The sequence below is a fragment of the Oncorhynchus keta genome, chromosome 3 (assembly GCF_023373465.1).
Source record: "Oncorhynchus keta strain PuntledgeMale-10-30-2019 chromosome 3, Oket_V2, whole genome shotgun sequence".
NCBI lineage: Eukaryota > Metazoa > Chordata > Actinopteri > Salmoniformes > Salmonidae > Oncorhynchus > Oncorhynchus keta.
In genome coordinates, this window is record NC_068423.1 from 19,732,152 (window position 1) to 19,741,185 (window position 9,034).

The 9,034-nt window shown below is 46.8% G+C and overlaps 1 pseudogene; it reads left to right on the plus strand.

The window, feature by feature from the left end:
- LOC118372689 (inactive ubiquitin carboxyl-terminal hydrolase 54-like) overlaps nucleotides 1–2,497 on the plus strand; it is a 63,092-nt pseudogene extending 60,595 nt beyond the window's left edge.
- The last annotated feature ends 6,537 nt before the right edge of the window (nucleotides 2,498–9,034 follow it).

Below are 9,034 nucleotides of genomic sequence, written 5' to 3' on the forward strand. Positions count from 1 at the left end.
TCTATTCCTCTCTTTCTGTTCTATTCCCCTCTTTGTTTTATTCCTCTCTTTCTATTCTATTCCTCCCTTTCTGTAATATTCCTCTCTTGTTTTATTCCTCTCTTTCTATTCTATTCCCCTCTTCCTGTTCTATTCCTCTATTTTTGTTATATTCCTCTTTCTATTAAATTCCTCTCTTTCTATTCTATTTCTCTCTTTCTATTTCTCTCTTTCTATTCTATTTCTCTCTTTCTATTCCTCTCTTTCTTTCCATCTCTCTTTCTATTCTATTCCTCTGTCTTTCCATCTCTCTCTCTTCTCCACCTCACCTTTTCTCTCTTTTTCTCCTCCTGTACTCCTCATGTTTTCCCATCTCTCTCTATTTCCATCTCCCTCTGTATCTCTCTCTCCATCTCTCTCTATTTCCATCTCTCTCTGTATCTCTCTCTCCATCTCTCTCTATTTCCATCTCCCTCTGTATCTCTCTCTCTATCTCTCTTTATTTCCATCTCTCTCTGTATCTCTCTCTCCATCTCTCTCTATTTCCATCTCTCTCTGTATCTCTCTCCATCTCTCTCTATTTCCATCTCTCTCTCCATCTCTCTCTATTTCCATCTCTCTCTGTATCTCTCCTCATCTCTCTCTATTTCCATCTCTCTCTCCATCTCTCTCTATTTCCATCTCTCTCTGTATCTCTCTCTCCATCTCTCTCTATTTCCATCTCTCTCTGTATCTCTCTCCATCTCTCTATTTCCATCTCTCTCTCCATCTCTCTCTATTTCCATCTCTCTCTGTATCTCTCCTCATCTCTCTCTATTTCCATCTCTCTCTCCATCTCTCTCTATTTCCATCTCTCTCTGTATCTCTCCTCATCTCTCTCTATTTCCATCTCTCTCTCCATCTCTCTCTATTTCCATCTCTCTCTCCATCTCTCTCTATTTCCATCTCTCTCTGTATCTCTCCTCATCTCTCTCTATTTCCATCTCTCTCTATTTCCATCTCCCTCTGTATCTCTCTCTCTATCTTTCTCTATTTCCATCTCTCTCTGTATCTCTCTCTCCACCTCTCTCTATTTCCATCTCTCTCTGTATCTCTCTCCATCTCTCTCTATTTCCATCTCTCTCTGTATCTCTCTCCATCTCTCTCTATTTCCATCTCTCTCTGTATCTCTCTCTCCATCTCTCTCTATTTCCATCTCTCTCTGTATCTCTCTCTATTTCCATCTCTCTCTGTATCTCTCTCTCAATCTCTCTCTATTTCCATCTCTCTCTGTATCTCTCTCTCCATCTCTCTCTATTTCCATCTCTCTCTCCTCATCTCTCTCTATTTCCATCTCTCTCTGTATCTCTCTCTCCATCTCTCTCTGTATCTCTCTCCATCTCTCTCTATTTCCATCTCTCTCTGTATCTCTCTCTCCATCTCTCTCTATTTCCATCTCTCTCTGTATTTCTCTCTCCATCTCTCTCTATTTCCATCTCTCTCTGTATCTCTCTCTCTCCATCTCTCTCTATTTCCATCTCTCTCTGTATCTCTCTATCCATCTCTCTCTATTTCCATCTCTCTCTGTATCTCTCTCCACCTCTCTCTATTTCCATCTCTCTCTGTATCTCTCTCTCCATCTCTCTCTATTTCCATCTCTCTCTGTATCTCTCTCTCCATCTCTCTCTGTATCTCTCTCCATCTATCTCTATTTCCATCTCTCTCTGTATTTCTCTCCATCTCTCTCTATTTCCATCTCTCTCTGTATCTCTCTCCATCTATCTCTATTTCCATCTCTCTCTGTATCTCTCTCCATCTCTCTCTGTATCTCTCTCCATCTCTCTCTGTATCTCTCTCCATCTCTCTCTGTATCTCTCTCCATCTATCTCTATTTCCATCTCTCTCTGTATCTCTCTCTATCTCTCTCTATTTCCATCTCTCTCTGTATTTCTCTCTCCATCTCTCTATTTCCATCTCTCTCTGTATCTCTCTCTCCATCTCTCCCTATTTCCATCTCTCTGTATCTCTCCTCCTGCTTTCTCATCAACATTCTCAGCTGTGCTCAGCCCCCTGCATGAGGCTAATTCTTGTAGTGGAATGACTGTAGCTGCGTGCATGAGGAGCACTGCGGAGCCAATAACACAGGAAAAGGATATGGATCAGGAAACAGGAAGCGCCAGTCCACAGGGACATCGCAGGTACCATAACTGTCCCCTGTGTGTCCCCGAAACCCACAGAGGACCCCCCTGTGTGTGTCCCAGCTCTGCTTGTCCAAAAACCACCCCTCTGTGTGTGTGCCAGCTCTGCTTGTCCAAAAACCACCCCAGGACCCTCTGTGTGTGTCCCAGATCTGCCTGTCCAAAACCTCCTCTGTGTGTAGTGCAGTAGAGTGGACAGTGTCTGTATCTGTCTGTGTTGGTCAATGCTGATCTTGACTGGTTTGTACTAGTACTTGATGGTGAGATATCTGTGAGGGGCTGGTGCTGGGTTGGATGGCAGGTATCCTGCTCTATCTCATGTATTCTCTATTCTCTTCCTCCTCTCCTCTATTCATCAAAATAGACCTGTGATTTATGGTGACTGCTGCAAAGGCTTCTGGGTAATTATTACTGAGCCAGCCAGCGGAGATGTGGATAATTAATGTGGGGGGTGGGGGATGGTGTGTGTGAGTATGTGTGGTGACATAGTGCCGTGTAGCTCTATAAATACTACATTACACAGTCATAAACCTAACATAAGAGGCTTTCATTTCTACATATTCCATCATTTTCATTTGAAGTGTTTTTAAAAATCTTTATTTGTGATTGTGATTGTGATTGTGATTGGCTCCTAAGTGTCCCTTCTCTTCTGTGGTCCAATCAGTGAACAGTCTGGCCCACTCCAAGTACTGCTGACGCCCAATCAGGAGGGGGAAGAGGTCCGGCCAGCCTACCAGGATGCAACCCTGGGCCCTGGTCAGCCCCCTCTCCACTCATCCCTCCCACGCCCTTCCACCAACAACCCCCCAGCACAGGTTGAGGAGGGTGAGAAGGGGGAGCAGGTGAGGAGGGGTGAGGGAGGACAGGGAATGAGCCTGGAGGAGTTGTTACAGGCTGGGGGTGTGGACCTGTTGGCAGACACCTGGCCATCTCTCTCCCCTCTCTATCTCTCAGACTCTGGGATATGTCTCACACACACGCTCCCCCCTCACACACACACTCTTACTCTGACCCCCAATACACTCACCCTCCATCCTCACATACAAACCCTGAGCACCCACACACACACTCCGACCGTCCACCCACCCCCTGCTCCTCCCGCAGTCAGCCCCACCCCTCACCCTCCACTGCCTCTCCACATTGGCCCGATCAAGGTTCCGCCGCCTACACCTTCACACGTCATTGGTCCTCCTGGAGCGTGGACCGCCCAGATGCCGTGGTTACGCCATATGACACACCTCCAGACCGCCGCCTCCCCTACCAAAACTACAACTCCCAGCCTGCCCCTGGGCAGCATGACGCCTGTGACCCTGAGGAGGCAGAGTTTTCAGAGCTGGACTTCCTATGCCGGGCCAGCCTCCAGGCAGGATGTAGAGGTAGGTACTGCAGACTATAGTTGTGTTTATGTAGCTGTGAGTCTAGTATATGTAAGAAGTTGTGTGTGTATATAGTGAGTATGATCCCTGACCTCCAGACTGTGCCCTGTGTGTGTCTAGGTGGTAGCCCGGTCAGGAGGCTGCAGTGTGGGGTAGGAGGGCCAACCCGTTCCCTCACCCCCAATGCCAACATGGAGAGGAGTGAGTACCAGACTGACTGCAGCAGCACAATGGTTCACAGTCTGAGCGGCACAATCATCAACCCGCGTCGCCACCGTCTCGCCGCAACACGCAGCTTTGTGAGTGTATCGTACACACACACGCACACACACGCATTCCTACTCTCCAGGCTTCATGTTGTAGACTTGTAGTCTGTTTTACCTTCAATTCTCATCTACACTCTATCATCGCTCTACTGTTCTCTCTCTTTCTCTATCCGTCAGTCTCTCTCTCTCTCTCTCTCTCTCTCTCTCTCTCTCTCTCTCTCCTGATGGTGCCTCTACTTCTTACCTAATCTCATCTGGGACCCTGTATCGCTACATCATCATCATCATCATCATCATCATCATCATCATCATCATCATCATCATCATCATCATCACACCAGTCCTTCCATATCTCCATTCAGGCCATTTTGACGTCACCCTTTACCCTTCACCTCTTGGGCCTGTCCGTCACTCTGTGTTGTCCCTGCCCCTGCAGGAGATGTCCAATGGTGCGGGGAGTTTCTGGTGTCTGACTGGGGTGAAGCTGTCTTCAGACCACTGATCTGCCTCCATATGCATCTACACTACAGGCTCCTTCCAGACCAGCCCTCTGAGGTCCTAACCCTCCACACCGCTACAGGCTCCTTCCAGGCCAGCCCTCTGGGGTCCTAACTCTCCACACCGCTACAGGCTCCTTCCAGGCCAGCCCTCTGGGGTCCTAACCCTCCACACCGCTACAGGCTCCTTCCAGGCCAGCCCTCTGGGGTCCTAACCCTCCACACCGCTACAGGCTCCTTCCAGACCAGCCCTCTGGGGTCCTAACCCTCCACACCGCTACAGGGTCCTTCCAGACCAGCCCTCTGGGGTCCTAACCCTCCACACCGCTACAGACTCCTTCCAGGCCAGCCCTCTGGGGTCCTAACCCTCCACACCACTACAGGCTCCTTCCAGGCCAGCCCTCTGGGGTCCTAACCCTCCACACCGCTACAGGCTCCTTCCAGACCAGCCCTCTGGGGTCCTAACCCTCCACACCGCTACAGGCTCCTTCCAGGGCAGCCCTCTGGGGTCCTAACCCTCCACACCGCTACAGGCTACTTCCAGGCCAGCCCTCTGGGGTCCTAACCCTCCACAGCTACACTGTAAGCCCCAATGTGCTGTCATTACTCAAAACTTTTGAGGAAACTCTTTGCACTTAATATATACATTTTAGTCATTTGGCAGATGCTCTTATCCAAAGTGACTTACAGGAACCTCTAACCCATGCCTCCAATAGAATTTCCCAGTATGCCTTGCCTTTTTGAGTGAATTGTAGAGTTACCACCCATGACTGTATTTGTTAGTGACATGGTTGTTGAATTCATTCCTTTTATATTTGCCCTGTGACCTTCACCAATTGAATTCCAAGATAAATGTTATCATTATAATTATAGTCTTTATTACTTATCTCATAAGGCCTTATTTTGAGGCCTAGTGTTACCCTAATACAGTGGCCTGAAACTCATGATTTTACAGGCCACAACAGGCCTGCAAATAGGGTTGCAAACTTCTGGAATCTTTCCCAAAATTACTTGATTTTCCAAAAAATCCTGGTTGAAGGATTTCCGCACAACGTACCCAATTTTTGCCATCCCTACCTGTAAATCACATAAGGCGGGCTTGCAAAGTGATGTGTAAAACAGTTGACATTTTAATTTACCCGCAACCTGCATTTATAATGACTGCCAGGGTTAGAAACCATTTAAACTGGAACAACCATTTCAGAAATGGGTGCCAAAAAATCTAAGTAAATGATTGGATTATTTTAGATTTTTTTTTATTTATCTTTGTGTAGCATAAGATGAATCAATCACTCAATGTACATGCAAAAACACATGAAAAACTATTTGAAAAAAATCTGTCTGCAGTAGAGCATGCTGGAAAAAAAGTTGATTTGTTATCATAACTTAAAAGAGTTGATGTGACTTCTCATTTCGTTTTGAGTCAGTACCACATAAACATTCGAAGTAAAAGTGACATTTAATTGATTTAAGTAAAAAATGCCTTGGGGTTTACATTGTACACACACTTTCCAGGGCGGCCCTCTGGGGTCCTAAACCTCCACACTGCTACAGGCACTTTCCAGGGCAGACCTCTGGGGTCCTAACCCTCCACACTGCTACAGGCACTTTCCAGGGCAGAACTCTGGGGTCCTAACCCTCCACACCGCTATAGGCACTTTCCAGGGCGGCCCTCTGGGGTCCTAACCCTCCACACTGCTACAGTCACTTTCCAGGGTGGCCCTCTGGGGTCCTAACCCTCCACACTGCTACAGTCACTTTCCAGGGCGGCCCTCTGGGGTCCTAACCCTCCACACTGCTACAGGCACTTTCCAGGGCAGCCCTCTGGGGTCCTAACCCTCCACACTGCTACAGGCACTTTCCAGGGCAGCCCTCTGGGGTCCTAACCCTCCACACTGCTACAGGCACTTTCCAGGGCAGACCTCTGCGGTCCTAACCCTCCACACTGCTACAGGCACTTTCCAGGCCAGCCCTCTGGGGTCCTAACCCTCCACACTGCTACTGGCACTTTCCAGGTCAGCCCTCTGGGGTCCTAACCCTCCACACTGCTACAGGCACTTTCCAGGGCAGCCCTCTGGGGTCCTAACCCTCCACACTACTACAGGAACTTTCCAGGGCAGCCCTCTGGGGTCCTAACCCTCCACACTGCTACAGGCACTTTCCAGGCCAGCCCTCTGGGGTCCTAACCCTCCACACTGCTACTGGCACTTTCCAGGTCAGCCCTCTGGGGTCCTAACCCTCCACACTGCTACAGGCACTTTCCAGGGCAGCCCTCTGGGGTCCTAACCCTCCACACTACTACAGGAACTTTCCAGGGCAGCCCTCTGGGGTCCTAACCCTCCACAATGCTACAGGCACTTTCCAGGGCAGCCCTCTGGGGTCCTAACCCTCCACAATGCTACAGGCACCTTCCAGGGCAGCCCTCTGGGGTCCTAACCCTCCACAATGCTACAGGCACTTTCCAGGGCAGCCCTCTGGGGTCCTAACCCTCCACAATGCTACAGGCACCTTCCAGGGCAGCCCTCTGGGGTCCTAACCCTCCACAATGCTACAGGCACTTTCCAGGGCAGCCCTCTGGGGTCCTAACCCTCCACAATGCTACAGGCACCTTCCAGGGCAGCACTGCACCTCACCCACCGCCACAATAGGGGGTTGACCAAGGACCCCCCTATCCCCAAACACGCACATCTCCCCACCACCGCCCCTCAGTGGTCTTCTGAACTCACCACTACTCCCATCTCCAATACAGGGAAAAAAATGCATTTAAAATATATTTTTGGGATGCAGCTTAGGATACATGTGAAATATAAAACATTTGCCAAATAATGTATTGTTTATGCATTTGTAAATGTATTTTAACGTGTGATATACATTTGTAAATGTATTCGGAATATAAACATTTGTATAGAAATATATTATTTGGCGAGTTTGGGCTGTCGCCCCTCCCTGCCCTTTTCCAACTATTATGTCTATGCAGTCATTCTCAGCTCCCCTCAGCAGGAATTACTCTGAAACCCCCAACTAGAAAACAACAAACTCATCTAATTACTCTTCTGTTAGCCTCCTAACATGGACCGACTGAACGTTAGCCTGCTGGCCTGCCCCTCTTTGGGCCTATAAAGGAGAAAGTAGATTAGCTAGCCTGGTTTAGCTTCCAACCACCCAGCTTTACCTGCTCCAATCAGAGGGGCCCTGGAACCTTCAAATTGACAGATCCAAAGGGGGAGGGGGTTAACGATTAGCCACGCCTCTTCCTCTTTCTTAATGGACATTTCCGGTCAGATGATGGCACACCACACCTGGCCGTGCTGTTTCCATGGCAACCCCTGGACTAGTGTGTACGTGCCTACATAGCTACCTAATAGACTGAACTCTAATAATAACTAAAGTCATGTAGAGAAACACTATATATGAAACCTGTATGTTATTAAGACCTTATAGAATGTTCATACTAATAATAATTAAGATATCGATCATTTAGTTGTACCTACTGGTTCTGGAGTGAGTGACCTTCCAGGGTCACTCACTCCAGCTGGAGGTAACCTGACTGTCAGTTGTAGCTTATTTTATTTTACATTTATTTAAAAAGGCAAGAACAAACTCTTATTTTCAATGACGGCCTAGGAACAGTGGGTTAACTGCCTGTTATTCGCAACCTTCCAGTTACTAGTCCAACGCTCTAACCACTAGGCTACCCTGCCGCCCCTTATACCGGGAGAAACCACCAGACTAGCTCTTTATTTTCTCTTAGTTTATTTTTTTATATGTTTGTTTTTTGACAGATAATGGTAGTTAAATGGAACAAACTTTTGCACACCTAAAATAATGTGATAAAGATCTATGATAGAGGGAGGGTAAGGGAACTATGATAGAGGGAGGGTAAGGGAACTCAAGTGTACTTTGGGAAGTGTATTTGCTGAAGGGTACTTAAACGGTAAATGTTTAGTTGAGGCCTCAGGTTAACATGATTGGTTCTTAGTTACTGAATCTTCCTTTGGACCTTTGTCCAGCTCTGACCCTGATGTTACTCAGATGTGAATGGTGAAACACTATATTATAAATATACTTTATATATGGTATCTACTATATGTACTAGAGATATATTTTAGGCTATGCCGTGATATATTTTATTAATGGGAATAGTCTCTCATCCTCCAGTTATAACATAGTTATAAAAAAGTTATAAGTAACACATTTCATTTCTCTGATGTAGACTTAACTTTAAATATACTGACGTGTCTTGAAATTTTACGGTTTTATTAACCTACTGAACATGTTATGTCATAAAATATACAAAGCATGTCTATGTACATACACAATATGTACAAAGATATAATACATTATAACTAATCCCTATTTGGAGACTAGTGGCCGGTGCAGAACGAGATCGAGACAGAACTGATCAATTATTGTTGTATCTAAACCAAAGGTCGGATCTCTGTCTTTAACATTGTCATTTTATCTATTTCAATGTATCTGTTTGTTTTGTTATTGTCGTTTGTGTTGTGGACGTGGGAGAATGTAGCCATCTGTAGCGCATGAGTCCGCTATGCAAATTAACCTTCCCTCCTGACCCTTGACATCTGACCTGAGACCGGAAACAGGAAGTGGATACGCCCACGAACGGACACTTTATTTACAAAATGAAGTACTGAAGATACATGATTAAATGCCGCTGTTGAACTCTGTAGTAAGTCATAGGCTCGATCCCAAATGCCACCATATTCCCTACATAGTAC